Source organism: Aythya marila (assembly GCF_965140915.1).
Source record: "Aythya marila genome assembly, chromosome: 5".
NCBI lineage: Eukaryota > Metazoa > Chordata > Aves > Anseriformes > Anatidae > Aythya > Aythya marila.
The window spans coordinates 48,583,767-48,599,837 of NC_139046.1; the positions used below are offsets into that span (position 1 = coordinate 48,583,767).

The following is a 16,071-nucleotide window of genomic DNA, read 5'->3' on the forward strand; positions in this document are numbered from 1 at the left end:
AGGCAAACTCACAATGGGTACTCTGCACAGTGCTCCAGGAGGAGGCAAAACCTATGCAAGGCATATGCTGGCTCTGCTATCAGACCAGATTAGTTTGTAGTACCTAAAGAAAATGCTAGCAACTAATTAACTTCATACTAATCAGTTCGTTCCACTACTTAGGACAAACTTCTCTCTATCTTGGTGTCTGGAGGATTTCAGTGCAAAATGAAAATATCTAGAGAGGGTTATCTGAGTTAATCAGATGGAAATGCCTTATTGATCTTGCCAAATCACAGAAAAAAAAAGGATCCTGGCCATCTAGAATGACTTGGCACCTGGTAGTGTCGTCCTCAGGCACATGAAATGATGTGGGAGTTGGGTGTGTCAGGAAGCAAGCACTGAGCCTCATGCTGCTATCTTCTAAGGATAACTTGCTGTCTTCCTGATGCCTAATAGGAACTGGGGTATGCCTAATCAGACCAAACAAAAGATGTAGAGATTAAACTGCACCATTAGTATGCAGTAATGAGATGACTAGAAAAGATCTCTCACATGCAACACCTTCATTTCCATGCTTAAATGATTTACTTCTTTATTAAGTCCACTTGAATCAGCATTTCATCCAGGGAAATTAAATGTATGTAGAACAGTTGGCATCTTGACCACAAGCTATGCTATGGATGTGGATTTAAATGCACAAGCCTCAGAGTTAGATATTGCTTATGAATGAAACAGAGCAGGAAAAATAAAAAAAAATAAAAATTTGCATATGACTGTTCTTGCCAAAATTCTTACAGAAATATGGCAAGATAAATGAAGAGTATTTAAAAGATGTAAGAAAGAAAAGCACTAGCCAAATATAATTTCTCATAGTGCTGCTGTTTCGCTTCACAAATAGACTATTGATTTCAGCAAAGTAGGAAGGGTGGTTGAATTATCTGCTTGTACTTTTGATCCTTACAGCTTTAGGAATCTGCTTATTAGCTGACATTCTAGGAAAAAAGGTATAGCCTGTGAATAGCCCACATCCTGCACCGCTCCAGCCCAGAAGCAGACATATTTCAGCAAGAAATGTTCTATTTCTAGAAACTACTAAAAATTTTGCATATGATTTCTCTGCAGATGTCTAAATATTTCATCATCATCTTGGAGTCAGCTCCTGGCTCACCTCTTGCCCACTGCAGGACAGAGGAGGAGGTCAGGGGAAAGCGGTCCTATTAGGCACCGCCTTGGTGCACCAGGGTTGATGGTGTTGCAGTGGTACCATCCAGCAAGAAGCTGCAGTCACTCCCAACAAGGGATGTGAATTGGAGTTGACTGCTCCAGATGAAAGGCTCCGTATCCCAATTACTCACAGCTCAGCTATCCAACACACCCAAGTTTTTCAATTTGTAAGAAAAACACATTTTGATCTTGATTCTCTGGAAAGAGGGCTTGGGCAATTTGTTAACCGTGAACTAATAGGATTGGTTCTTGTCATACCAAATTGTTCAGCTGAGTTTTGAGAGTTTTGCAAATTTACTGTGGCACAGAAACTGGAAACTTTTCCATACTAGGGTTTTCACTTTCACTCACAGAAAAGTCACCTGAAATCTAAGATATTGGGTAACTTAACTTTTCAACATGGATTTCAGTTGAATTGTTGATGAAATAAAGATGTCAGTAAAAATAATTAGGAAGCATTTCAAGTTGATTATAGGAGAAATCTTCACAAACAGTTATTTGCATTCATATGAAGTGCTTTAGATTAATATTTATTGACTTATGGACTGATAAACAATTTACCTTGCTGTCGTAAAACTAAATTGTAGCAACACATGACGAATCAGTCATCACAAGTGATGCACAAATGTTAAGCCCTTCCCAGTAGCTGACAAGAAGTGGTGCACAGAAATGTCACGCGGCATGCTTTGATAGTTGAACTTAAAACAAAACCCCACAAAAGGAGCCCTAATTTGGGGATCTGAGCATCCCACAACCATCCTAGCATTGATCACTCGTCAAGTCTTGAGCGGTGGAGAACATCAATTACTTGTATATTACAGAGAGCAGAGCTGCCCAGCCTGGATGTTGGTTTGCTCCAGGCCATACAGAGTGTGTGGCAAAGCAGGGACATGCTCTGGGATGGCCACGATGCTCAGCAGTTCCTCTGAGCTGGACAACCTCCTCCTCACATGGTGTTTTTCCTCCCTTGCATCTCAGATCCCCTGGCTGAACCTAGGAGGGGAACTTCTGTGGATTTCCCCTGCTCTGTCCAATGACTGAAACTTTTTTTTTTTTTTTTTTTTTTTTCTGTTTTCTAAGCTTTTGGGCTGCCCATTACCAGTAACATCTTTGCATGGGAGAACAGAGGCCATCCAGGGTGATTTGGGGAGTGCCACAGTGCTTGGTAGGGATAGGGCACTCCCATGGCTCCTTTCTGTTGATCTGTTTTGTGTGGTTTTTTTTTTTTTTTTTTTTTTTTTTTTTTCTGTTCATCGTATGGATGAACACAGCCTAAACAGAAAACCTGGCAGATGAGTGAATTTTAGGAGCTGTTTAAAACTAGCAGTGTAAGATTTTTATAAATAAATGCAGGTCATCAAGCATTTGAGTGAAATAAGGAATAAGAAGAAAATGTCACCACATCACTATTTTTAAGTGTCACGAGGAAGGATTTGGCAAAGAGAGTGCAGCACACTGGGCAGCTGCTCAGGAATAGTAAGCGTATCTCCCTGGCCTTTTGGACACCTCTGAACAAAAACCCAAGTGACCAGCAAGTGGAGGCTGGGGACTTTTCAGTACCATGGCATTTTCTGCAGAATTACTGTAGGTGAGAGGAGCATGTCCCTGTTTCCTGGAGCTTGTTTGGCAATGCAGAGCTATGGTTACATTTGAATGGGGCAGCCAGAAATAGCTGGAATTTTTTCTGAGGTGACTTTGTTTCCCTTCGTTTACAGGCTGCAACTGCACATGCTGTTAAGAGTGGAGGGGCACTGCTCTGTGCAGGAGGCATAACCAGCAGCTTTGCCTTCCTGACCCCTCATACTGCGATCCTGCACACTTGCTGTGCAATGATGCGTGTTTCCCTCTGCACGAACTGCATGATGTCGGCTGCTCTGCTGGTGCCTTAACCTGGGCTTATCTTGAAGTGTGGGTGCTGACCCAGTCACCTGGGCGGTAAAACTTTGTCCATCCCCTTAGTCCTCTAATTTCTGTATGTAAATATATCATTTTATTTATATTTCTCATTTTCCTGTCTCTTTATGTTGCATGTGTGATGCTAGAGCAAACTCAACAAGGAGATGGTGAAGTTGCAAAAGGAGTCAGTTTATCTGATTGCATTTGTTTTCCTTCACTGTTCCTTAAAAATAATTATATGTGATTTGTAATATTTGCTGTAGCCTGGCAATATGTATAGCGGCAACAGCTCAGATTCAATCTCAGATGAAGCCATCATCCTCCGCTAATCAGGGTGTGGGAGAGGCATGCAGACAACATGTTCAGCCCATTTATTCAGTTATGTAATGGCCTTTTAAACATTTTCCATTTATGGTCTCTATTTAATTTACTGTAAGTCACAATGGTTTAATGTAAATTCAAGCCATAACATATACCTGACAGCTCAACCATAAATCAGACCAACCTCTGGACTTAGTGCATTTATTCTTCTATGAAATAACAGAATGTCCATTACTTGCCTTTTAAAACAGTCTGGAGAATATAAATCATTTTTGTTAATGCCTTGAACAAACCAGTTCAGAGAGACTGGGTCTTTGCCCACAACAAATGCAAGAAAGGTTTAGAAACTCTTCCTTTTAAAAATATTTTCACTCACCTTTTGTGTTATCTGGCTTCGGCTGCGACTGAAAGAGAAAACAAGGTAGGGAAAATCTCTCCCGCAGTGTAACTTGCAAACTTCCCAACGTCAGGAGCACGGGAAGGCTCTTTTTGCAAGATTTCCAAGTGTCTCATTAAAGGAGGTTTGGACTGGTGTCTGAACTAGGATACTTACTGAACTAAGCAAAACCTTGGCTCTATTGTAAACAAGTCATAGCATGAGTTGCAGCAGTGTGTGCTTCCTCATTCATCTCCACTTTGGAGCTTTGCTCTCTTAGCTTTTCCAACCAGGATCTGCCTAGCACAGCAGCTGAGCTTGGGTTGTTTTCTGTTGAAGGTGCCGATCATATAACCTGCGATATTTGGCCTTTTCTCTGCATCCCTCCTCCCTGCAAGCCTGCCCCAGAGCACCAGCTGCGCTGACAGGGCCTGGGCAGCACAGCCCAAACCCCACAGAGACAGTCTGGCCCCAAAACCAGCCCCATCCCTCTGATGCATGGCTGGCAAACTCATCCCAGGTGGCGTCATACAAGCCAGCTAGGGTTGCTGCGGCCCCCTAATTAGCAGGGCTTGCCTCTGACATCGTTAGGTGGCTCACTGCTCTGAGAGGTGCTGTGCTGGGTGGTTGGGCTTGCGCATATGTCTGCACAGTGCTGCCTGGCTCGCTGGCAGACACACTGGTCCCTCTGGTCACATCTTGTGTCCCTGAGGGAATTTTCCTTGTCGGTCCTCCTGAGAGCCCTGGGCAGGGCTCAGGACAGGGCAGGGCCTCTGCTGTAGGTCTCAGAGAAGATCTGCTGAGGTTAATGCACCTCTGGGAAATACTCTGGGGAGAAGCAGGCCAAGTCCCTTCTGGGACACGTGAAAAAAGCACAACTCATTGTGGTTTATTTCAGCCCAAAAGGCTCGTCCCGAGGTCTGCTGGCTTAAGGGCACAGTGTAGAGGAAGAGTAGAGCTGCCGGGCCTACTCCTGCGTTAATGAAGACAGAGTGTACCCGATATTTCTTCTCTGTACTGACTTTATCAAGTGGAAATCTGATGGGTCTGGTGTATTTGCGAGAGCCTTGTGTGCATTGTTCTGCTGTTTGGTTTTGATAAAATGTGGTATTGTACTTGATGTTCTCTAGCTACGTCAAACCTTGCTTCACGGCTAATGCATGGCATTAGTCCATACCACAAGTTGTGCAATGTTCTGCAGCAAAAATATTGATGCTTCTTGGGGATTAAGAGTGTTATTTCAGCGTAAGTTTGATGAAAGATGGGAAGGCAGGATTGAAGGAAGGATAATTTTGCTGCAAAATGAATTTTGGCAAGTTAATTATGGGGAAAAAGACCCTCTTTCTTTAACCAGTTAAGAATTACATATTCATCTGTTTCTAGAAGCATTTTTTTTCAGTTTGAATTACAAGCTGAAGCAAGACACTACTGACAAAAAAAAAAAAAAAAAAAAAAAAAAAAAAAAGCCCTTCAGAAAACACATATAACTGGGGCTAGAGGAGAGAATGACAAAAAATTTTACACGACTGTCTCTCTCTCAGTGGATATTTTCAGCAAAGTCTCAAGAATTTGGGGCATCCCAAAGAAGGATGAAGGTTCCTCTCACCAGATCAACCTCCTGTAATTTGTGGTTGCAGTGAAGGGAGTCAGATGGATGTGGCCAGCTCTGCACAGAGCAGGCACTTGGTCTCAAGTCACTCTGGGAACCTCTGATGCCAACTAAATGCATATTTGGTGGCCTCGGTGGCTATATCTGAACAGTTTAATGAAGCAGAGTGAAGAAATTCTCCTCACTTGGTCAGTTGAGCCATGACACTCCCTCAGCCTTCTCAGCACACTTTTTACCGTGCTCCCCAGTGGTTCCTGGACGTGTTTTGGGACTGGCCGCTCCCCACAGCAGCCTGCGTGCGGCTGGGGCTGAAGCTGCAATGTGCAAATCTTCTTCCCGCCCCAGCGGCGCCAAATTTAAGCTGCTCCTCACATTTCCTGGCCAAGGAGGCCCCTGTGCTCTGCCCAGGCGGGTGAAATAGTCCTGCTTGCAGGAGCAACGCCTCCACTACTCTGGGTAGCAGGGAGATCGTGCTCGCACACCCACCCTTTGGACTCTGATTCATGGGCTCTACCCATTCACGCTGGGCTGATCTGAGAGATTAGCTGCACAGCCGGCAGCCACACCTGTCTGCTGGGGGTTGTTGCCCTGCGATGGGGGCAGCAGAAAGGCAGAGGATCAGCTCCTGACACTCCCCAAGGTACATACAGGCTGATAAACCTGTATGAATGGCTGCTTTGCTTTTGGTTCATGTTATCGTGCCTTCGAACGTGGCAGTAGTTCATGACCCCTCAGCTGCAGCTAAATCACGTTTGAAATAATATTTCCTGTGTAAACTCTTTGAGATGGAGTTTGCCTTTTAATTGTTACATATTTATTTTCCAGAAAGCCTGGTCTCTACAGAGAGTGGCAGTTGGTACTCCCATTAACCATAACAACAACAATGAATACCTGCACGAACCAGACAATGAGTTTATTAGATGCCACAAACACCTTTATCGTGCAGCACAAATGCTTGTGTCATACAGACGCATGCCTTGATTCCGGCTAAAAACCAGAGCGCTGGCTTTCTTCCAGAGTGTTTCTACCTGTCCGTAGCATAGCTGCAGGGTCAGAGCGGCAGGCGGACACGGCACAGGCCAGCCCAGAGCCGGGCCATCTGAGTCTGACAGGTAAGGGAGGGATGCTCCGCCATTACGCAACGATTTATTTTAGCAAGATCACTTCATCTCAGTCTAAAACCAACACTCATGCATATTAGAGGAATCTCTACCCACCAGAGTTTGCATGTGGTGTTTTTGCTTATTAAATTCTCGAGTCCTCAGGTCATCATTTGCATTGTGTATCTTCCTCTCTTGGGCTGACAATGTTGCAGTATGAAAACACTGAGGCTAATTGTTCTGCTATTACAAAGGCTTCTTGAAACAAAGCAGGTCTGGAAAATAATTCAGAACAGGTGCTCAGTAAATGGGAAGTTCAGTTGTCCGAGTAACAGATACCACACAGGGTTACCAGCTCTGGCATTTGCTTATATTAGTCTCCAGCCATTTCAAGCCTTCAGTAATAGAAAGGTAGCTTAGAAAACCTCCATGGCTATCTTCCATATCTAAATGCAATGAGCATATCATTATTATACCTTTTGCATAACTACATATGTTTTTCTGGAGCTAAGTTTGGCTTTTTTTTTTTTTTTTTTTTGGTAGGGTGTTGTAATCCATCCTGCTGAATTTAGGAGAATGGCATTGCTATAGAGTCCTAGATTTCTGAAGTTTTTACAGAAAGGGTAACTTCTACAAGAATTCCCAGGAGGAAAATGTAAACATATGCTTTTATTATGACTTCAGGACCTATTTATCCCTAAACTGTAGTAAGAGAAAGAAAACCAGTGAAAGGAGAGGAAGCTGAACATCCTGTTGCAGGTTACTTGCTAAATCTGTCCTTTTCCTTTAACTGCAGCTGTTAATCAGTGGCAAAGAAAAGCAGGATGACAGCTCAGACAAACACAGGAGCAACCACACAAAGATACGCTGCATTTTAAGAAGTAGCTTCTACATTCATATTACATAAAGGATTTTTAAATATAAGTTTTGATTTGTTCCAGGCAGCTTTGTATTTGCAAGCAAAACTAAACAAATCTAGCAATGTCAGAAATATAACTAAAAGTTAATTGTGAAATACTAAAAAAATAAAAAAAGGAAAAATAATTTTAAAAAGGGAAATAATTTTAGAAGTCAGTCTGAAGGAGGTTAAAGTTTGTTATTGCTGGTGGTGGTTTTTTTTTTTTATGTTTACACAAAATAAAATAACTTTTTATTCTTCAATAAAATGTAAGTAACAGAATGAGAGAAGAACATACTATGATGCAGGAATTCCAAAACAGATCCTGCAGAGGTTGTGCTGTGAATTGATCCTGAAAAAAAAAAACTAGAATACCTGTGTTTATGCTGGTCTGTGAAATTCAGTGTCTGATTCAGACAGACATTCCAGGAAAATTGCTTACACATAATACATGAGTAGCTCAACTACAAATGCACTGGCAATTGTAGCAATATCCAATTACAGCGTTCGATAGTCCAGCAACATTACTTTATGGTAATTACCTTTACTAGTAATTCCTTGGTGTTTGTTTTATGTTTACTTTAAAGATGGCTCATAACAGAGCATGCTCATAATTACATGACTTTTTATAATTATATATATTAATACATTTTACCTCATCTATGCAAAAAAAAAAAAAAAAAAAAAAAAGAGAAATACTCACACTTAGTCCAGGCAGGGGAAATTTAATAAAGGGAAAGATTTTACAAACAAACAAACAAAAAACTCTTATGGAAATAAGCACTTATCTCTCTTCCCACTGTGATACCTCCATGAATAAACAAGAATTACTTTGTGCTTTTTTTTCATTAGCAGATTGTTTTGCAGAATTATATGTATTTGGTTCATTACTGAATGGTGAGTTGCAATTAGGGATTTCCTAGGTGCTAGGCAATGACCTAGTAATTCACTGTGCTGTAGTGGCTCTCACATTAACCCCCTGCATGTATACACTTGCACTGCTGTCAGTAGCTAACCGATGGAGTAAATGAGGTGCAATTTACTGCATGTGAAGAGTTAATGAAGAGTTGTTAATACACTCTACAGTCACCATTTAGTGTACTACTCAATTACATACCTGGGAAGAGGAGCTTTTGGTCTGATCAGAGGACAGTTTTGTGGATCATTTCTCTTTTTTAAAGGCCTGTTAATTTAGCATTCCTTAGCTGATAGTGCTGATCTCCATAAAAATGCATGGTAACAATCCGGTAGAAATGTTAACTAATTGTTTAATGCTTTTGGAGTATGCATTTAATGCATTTATACTGCATACAGAAGTGCCTATTTTTTTAATTACCCGTTGTGAAATAGATGTATACCTGTGCATTATGTGAATGGATGTATTTATTCATGTTTTTCAGAAAGTTTTTAGAAAGGAATTCAAATATTTACAGTAGATTTAGGAGCATCATAAAATTAGGTTTCTTAATAAGTAGCTTGTTTTCTTTCTAAAGGTTATGAATCACATTTTATGTTTCTTAACTACCTAGGAGTAGTTCATGAATAATCAGTCATGCAAAGCTGTCACACTCGGTTAAATAGCTCAGTCCTGTTTTTACTGCTTCAGTCCTTTATATCTTTAATTACCTTTATTTAGCTGATATAAATCACCCTAGACTGCATGCTCTCCTAAGCAGCCCTGCTTTTTGCACGTATTTTACAAAGTACTGATCACACTTCTGGTGAAGTGCAAAGTACAACTACTGTATCTCTCTTTCTTTGGCATAGTTAAGAAAATACTTTCCATACTCTAATCATTTTATGTAGAACAAATGAACTCATTCTTTTTTTTCTGCTTTTTCTTAGACATAGTTCACTGCATTGGTATTTTTGCTTGGTTGCCTTCTCATATAGGTACACACATTTTTGGTTTATGCAAAGCCCTGTGTAAGAATGTCATCTTTTCCAGCACCTTCACTACTGGCACAAGCTGCTAAGGATACTCAGCCCAAATTTCATTATCAGGAAGCTTCTTCTCCCCTGTTTGCAATTGGATCTGCACTCCTGCACGCCTGAAGAGCTTTGAATCCCAAACTCCTCTGTACAGCTAGTCTCTAGTTAACAGCAGGATACCCTATGTTTAAGAAAATAATTCACTCAGAAGGGTTTTGATAACATAAACAACATTACTGTCATAATAAATGCTTGGAGAAGCCACTTGGTGACCTAACCTACTCAATCAGGTTGTTGTAATGAAAAAGCGATGATGTGTTAAAGTCACAGTAACTCGAAAAGCCAGTCGATGGCAGCCAAAAACACACTCTGGCTAATGTGAATGTCACTTTCCATTTATTCTCTCATAATCTATCTGTCATAGTGGACAGACAAATTTGCTATAATGGCTAGGTGTCTGCAGATTAAATGTGATTAATTCTCCAAAATGAAAGGAGTGCATCTTCATGCAAAAAGCTAATTAGGTTCTAAAAATTGTCTTGCAAATCTCCAAAAGAAAGACAGACACAAAAACAAAGAAGATAAACTAGCTGGATTATTTCAAGATGATAATTTAGTTAGATCCATTACCTCAAATTCTCTCCATTTTTTTGCATGTTTTAACTTCTGTTCAAGGACCACAGCTGATTATATGCATATATGTGTATATGAATGTAAGCAAATGACTGCAGCTGAGCAGATGAATTCAGATGCCCTATATTCCCGATACTGTAACAGGCTTATTACTAAGGACAAGATATTTCATGTGTATGTGAAGGTTCAGACAAGCTTTCTCTCTCCCATTGTCCCTGTCCCCTCAAGATTTCATCTTTTCAAAAATTTCCCTTGAAACTTCCAGCTCATGAGTAAAATGGCAACATCTATAAAAACAATACCTACCGTGAAAATATCTGCTAAGGAATAGCTGCATAATGTCAAACACATCAACAAGTCATTAGCACCCTAAGCTTCTGATGCATCGTCTGACATCAGTGGTGCCTGCAATCGGACTGGCAGGGGCTGCTGTTCTGGATGTTCTTGCTTTTTCAAATTCCTCTTTGCATGTTCACTGCCAACTGTACAGAACTGATACGCCTTTTTGATGAAACAAAGGGCATATTATTGGACAAGCTGCTGATTACAATATGTTGTTATTTGCATATCTAAATGCTGGCTTGTGAGTAATTGCTGTAGGCCTGGGAATGGGTGGGTTTCTGTTAAAGTGACTCAGACTGCAGCTTTGCCTAGTATGGGAGCTTTAGTGAATAATAATCGCCAAGTATTCTCCTGTTGTATGTACACAGAAAGATAAGAGCTACTCTTTCCAGTGCAGAGAGACCGTCATCACTCAGTACAGACAAGATAAGTCAAGCTTTTGCTCTAAAGTGAATTTTTCTTGGTGTCAGGTGAAAACATCAACATTTTTCATCATAGGAAGTTCTGTGAAATTTTCAGAGGTTTCCCTCATTTTCTAACCATGCTTGGAGTTTCAAATTTTCAGAGGTTTCCTTCATTATCTAACCACGCTTGGACTTTCCAGGACCTAAAGTGGTCAAAACTTATGACCCCACTTGAGTCTGCTTCCTTGAGTTTTCTAATGCAAATGTTTTGTGTTTTCCAGGCTGCAGACGATGCAGCTAACAAGGTCATTTGTGCCCTAGATCTGAACATATTACCTCTCTAACTGGGATCCAGTTCCAACATTTTCCCGTTCATCCTCTTCCCTCCCTAACTACTTACCTTACCTACCTTTTATACCATTGCCCTTCCACCTTTTTAGCAATCAATATCAAAGTGCCCTCCAGTTCCCCTCCTCCAGTTCCTGGGGTTCTTCCAACATACACTCTTTTCCTAACAAGCTGATGAAGCTGCTATCTGGCACACTATAATGGGTACACCAGTGCTAATAGTGCAGGGCAGGGGTGATATACACCTACTACTTATTTATTCCCTCCAAACTAAAATGTGCACTCCCTTCACAGGCACTCAAGAATCAAACTGGGCAGAGCAGCTCCAGGTACCCACCCTTTGAAGGGAAAATCCCAGGTAAGAATCAAAATGCCCCAAACTCTTTATGACCTGTAGACCTGTTCCTTGTATAACAGGTGTTTCCAACACTGGAACTTCAAGTGTTTTTCATGGCACTCCAGGCTTTGGAGATGATCCAAATCTCCTCTGGAAAGACCCTTGTGATATACAGGTGTATTTTGCATGCAACGAGCCATTGTGTCACTTGTTCCCAGTCTCTCTGGACTCTGTCACTCCCTGAGAAAATGAGTGCTTCCTTCCAAGTCCTCTGATGCACAAAGACCTTTCTCAAGATTTTAGAGCTCCCCACACAGTGAAGAAATTAATTTGGAAGACGTAGACAGTGAGGCATTAGCGAAGACTCTCCTATGCTGCATTTAGCCAAAGAGCAAGTGCTCCCTGTACCGTGCCTGGCCACAGATGAGGGCACATGGGTCCTGTTGTCCCACCATGCCCATACCACTCCCAGGTTTCTTCTGGTGGGCTGGGACCTAGTGGTGATATGCGGGGGGCAGCATGTACCTGGGCTTCACCCTGGTGTAAATTTCTGTTGTGTAGTAGTGTCTGTAATCAGACTCAAGGGTTCAAAAGCTTCCTGATCCTCAGTTCGAATGCACGTGTTTTACCTCCAACAAAGCTCTCCAAATAGCAGTGCTGTTAAGGAATCCAGTGGACAGGTGGTGAACACTATGTCATGGAGATGACCTACCTGGCACGTTTTAGGAAACACAAGAAGCAAGAGAGAAGGGCAAACAAAGGACAGGTGTAAAATGGCTGCGTGAAAACAGTGGCTGGACCTTCTCCCCTGTGTTTGTAGTTCCTGCAACACTCGGATCTTTCCACTGACATGCTCACTGTAAGAGCACTAGCGAAAAATGGGACCTGGCTTGTTACATGAATGTTGCATAGTAGACACATTTCTGATGAACCTGTGGGAGATGACTCCTGGCCTTGGTCTAACAAAGCTAATCACCTCCTCATGGTCTATTCAGCATTTCATCTTTCCTTAGGTTGCCAGAGCAATTTGGAAAAGTCGCCATGTGAGCACTTTTACAGATAACCTCACGGAGAAGTGAGAGTATTAGGGAGATGATGGACATCTTTGTTTTAGCAGTGCCATTTATAAGAGATAGTTGAGATAGAGCTACTGTGCAAGGGTGGTGGTGGAGCAGATGAAGAGACAATCTCTGTGGCTTGTAGCTGCTCTCAAGTCTGCCTCTCCCTCAGCCACATGGCCAGAAGGCATTTTCCAGCCCAAGTCTGTGCAGTACAAAGCCTTCTCCTAGATTTTCCTTGAAAATGACTACTGTAAGGCAGAGGGAATAGGAAAAGCTGAAAAGTGGATAAAATGTGGTTGGGAGCAGTGAGGAGAGGATTGCCATGTCCTCCTGTCTCCTGTGTGACCATTCCCACTTGGTGGCAACCTAACCCATCCTAATGCTGTTTCTGATGATGCTTGCAGCCTGGCCTCACCAGTTCCTGTCTCAAAAATGAAAATGACACAGGGGTGGCGTGCCATTTTCTCCAGCACACAGCCATTGCAACACAGGTCCAGGGAGAGAAGGACATGGGAAGGCCTGGACTACAGGAGGCTTTGGAGGCAGTGTTACTTGGGGAATGCCTTTATGCAAATAAAACCACTTCTGCTAGACTTTCTTTTCCGTGCACAGTGCTTTTGGTTTCTGCAGAGGAACTGCAAGAAGCCTTGGACCACGCTAAAATGTCTTCAGCTGGAAGTGCCCATTGGGGTGGGCTACAGAGAGGCATCACTGCTGCCTCCCTGTGAGGGCATGACAGTGCAGGAGGCAGGAGGTGGAGGAGCCTGCTGGCAGCAAGTCTCCTGACTGGCCAGGGAGCTGCCAGGGCTGATTGCTGAGCTGATTTAGGCCAGCTGAGCACCCCAGCTCTGGGGATGAGCTAGCGGGGTGGGGGAAAGTAGGTTGGCTGCTTGGGCCACCAACAGCTCTGTGCTTGTAGCTCTGCTGGTACAGGCTTTGGTGTCAACTGTGGCTGCATGTACAACCAAGCTAAGGAACCTGACCCCTTGGGTACCTCTGTGGTGGGATGGAGACGCGTTCCTGGGAGGTGTCTCTGTGCTCTTGTGGCAACCTGAGCAGCCCGGTAAGGATGCAGAGTGAGTGTCCTGGTGGTGCTGCAGGCCTAAAGATGGGACAGATCATCTCTGTGAGAATTTGAGTGCTGGCACATGATGTGAAGGTACAGCGATGTGAACCAGTGAATGTTGCTTTACTGTGTATGTGGTAGAAGGCTTGGGTAGCTCCAACTGGGAGCAAGTCCTCCAGGCTCCCCTGGTTGCGTGCTGAGAGCTGAGGGGTGCTGAAAGCCAAGTGCTCCTGAGGTTTTCTCTCTGTTGAGATCTCAGGCAGGCCGTTTCCAAGGTGCCCTGCGGGTGCCCCTGTGCCATGGCTGTGTGAGGAACTGGAAAGTTGGGTTTTCAGAGCTGTGCAGAGGGCAATCCTACGGGCAGCATAGGTGCAGTCCTGTTCCTGGTGAGTATCTGGAGAGAAGGGTATGAGTACGCTGACCTGGTCTGCAGGCAGGATTGAGTAGGTGATGATGCCCTCTAGTGACTTCCTAAAGAGAAAATAGGACAGTGCAGCTACCGAGGGAATGCTTTTCATCTGTGTAAGACCTATGGTGATGAAAAATTCAAGTCCTTGTATTTTATTTTATTTTTTTTTCCTGACCGAATACAGTTTTACCGTATTTATTGCCAGCAGCACATTAAATTGTTCCTGCATAACAAGAGTGTAGTGGAACATTGGGCTTGGGAAAGTTTTGGTTTTTATCTTACTCTTTTTTTTGTTAAAGAGTTCTGTTCTGCTAGAGAAGGGTTTGTACAAAAGAAAATACATAGCTTACTAGTCCTCTTATTAAAAAAATAAATAAATATTTAAATGTGCTATATTTTCATGCAAATGTGCTTAGTCATATTGTGCCTGTCTCCTTGTTATGGGAGTATCCATAACTCAGGTTAAAAAATACATAGTAACTAGATTTATTCCTTGCACTGTCTTAGTGGGTAACGCTTAACTTTCTGAGAAGTCTTTGTAATTTGGGGAGACTTTGTGATGAAGTCTTTCTGAAAGCCTCTGCTGTGAGATCTATTACATGCACATGCCCATTAACTGTTGTTCTTGGATTACATTTGGGTCCTGTTTGGTATCCCTTTTTTTTGGGAAGGGAACTCTTTAAGACTCGGACTTTGTTGCTATTCCATTCTTTTGTAAACATGTTAAAAACAATGATAAATAATAATTTCCAGATTACTTAAAGTTCAAAAACTCTTTTACTTTCCCTGGTATTTTCACCATGGTTTATGGACTCTTCATCGCCTCTTCCTTGTCTGTAGAATGCATGAAAATGGATAAAGATAATAGCGCATATACACATTTTACCTTATACTGAATCCTTATCCTCCTTGTTTGGTTCGCTCCTGGTGTCCTCAAATGCTCGGTTAGTGCACAGGGTCACTAGGTAAGGGCTGTCCTCCTGCTCTGTGGCTGCAGCCAGTGCAGCAGGACCTTGGCCCTCGCTGCAGCCCCCAGCTCCACACTGTGCCAGTGGGTGAGACTGAGGCTGTGTGAAGAGACCGTGGGAGAGGGGAGAAGGAGGTAATCATGGGGATGGGAGAAATGGGAAGGGACAGTGAGGAAAAAAGAGGCAATAAAGGAAAGGATGTAGGGAAAATAAAGCTTCCAGATTCAACTGGACTTTTTTTTTTTTTTTTTTTTTTTTTTTTTTTTTTTTTTTTACCTCTCTAATACTGCTCCTTCCTCCCAAAACATGGGAAGCGGAGACAGTATGTTTGCACAGGGTAAATGGTAAGGAGGGAGAGATAAACAGAACAGAGAAAACTGTTGGAAGTAGGGCAGACAAACTGGGTAAGTGTCACAAGATACCCCAGCGCTTTATCTTTGCTGTAACTTGCAAGTGACCATCTGAAATAATCAGAAGGTATCAATTAGATTAGCAACAAGAATTCAGTGGGAGGAAAAGTGGGACAGTCTGCTTATATTATGCGTGTCAGCGCATATGACCTCTGTGCTAATTTGAGGTGTCTGTTTTTGCCAGTCCAGGGTGTTCCTTTGAGCTGACAGAAAAATGCTCTGGGTGGAAACAGATGTACTTAATTAGGAGCAACACCAATCTGTACTTTACTACTTACAGATCTCAATTAGAAGAGGGTTCAAAATGTGCTAGATCCTGCACTACTAAGTCTCTATGGACAAGGAACCCTGCCTGCAGCACCTCCCCTCCAGGAGGATGAAGTGAGGAGTGAAATACAGGCAGATGTCTGTCTGTTTGGTGCTCAGTGTCCCCAGTAAGACTGTCGATTATCAGTTAGTCTTATGTTTTCAGTATACTTTTGTGCACAGGTTTTTATATACAGGTGATGTTTCTGATAAATGGAGTGAGTTTACTGGAGGAGGGGAAAGCAAGCCTCTGAATTAGGGATGAGTAGGTGTCTTCAGGAGATGCTTAGGAGAGTGTCAAACTGTCTTAGTGCCCTTCTGTCTGTGCTCCTGGACCATGCCTCAGCAATTGCTCTGCCCAACTTCCCCCTGGGGAGCAGTGCTCCCTAAGGTTGTGCATCCCCATCCGCAGAGGGCTGTTTTGGTGTGTTTGTGGTCTTTCCTTGAAG

General features: G+C 42.7%; 1 long non-coding RNA gene across 1 annotated transcript; it reads left to right on the forward strand.

Annotated features, from left to right (window-relative positions):
- Positions 1 to 2,757: 2,757 nt before the first annotated feature.
- LOC309878326 lies at positions 2,758 to 11,422 on the forward strand. The gene is made up of 3 exons (XR_014317522.1): positions 2,758 to 2,794; positions 2,922 to 3,178; positions 11,360 to 11,422. It is a non-coding gene; the product is annotated as an uncharacterized lncRNA (long non-coding RNA).
- The last annotated feature ends 4,649 nt before the right edge of the window (positions 11,423 to 16,071 follow it).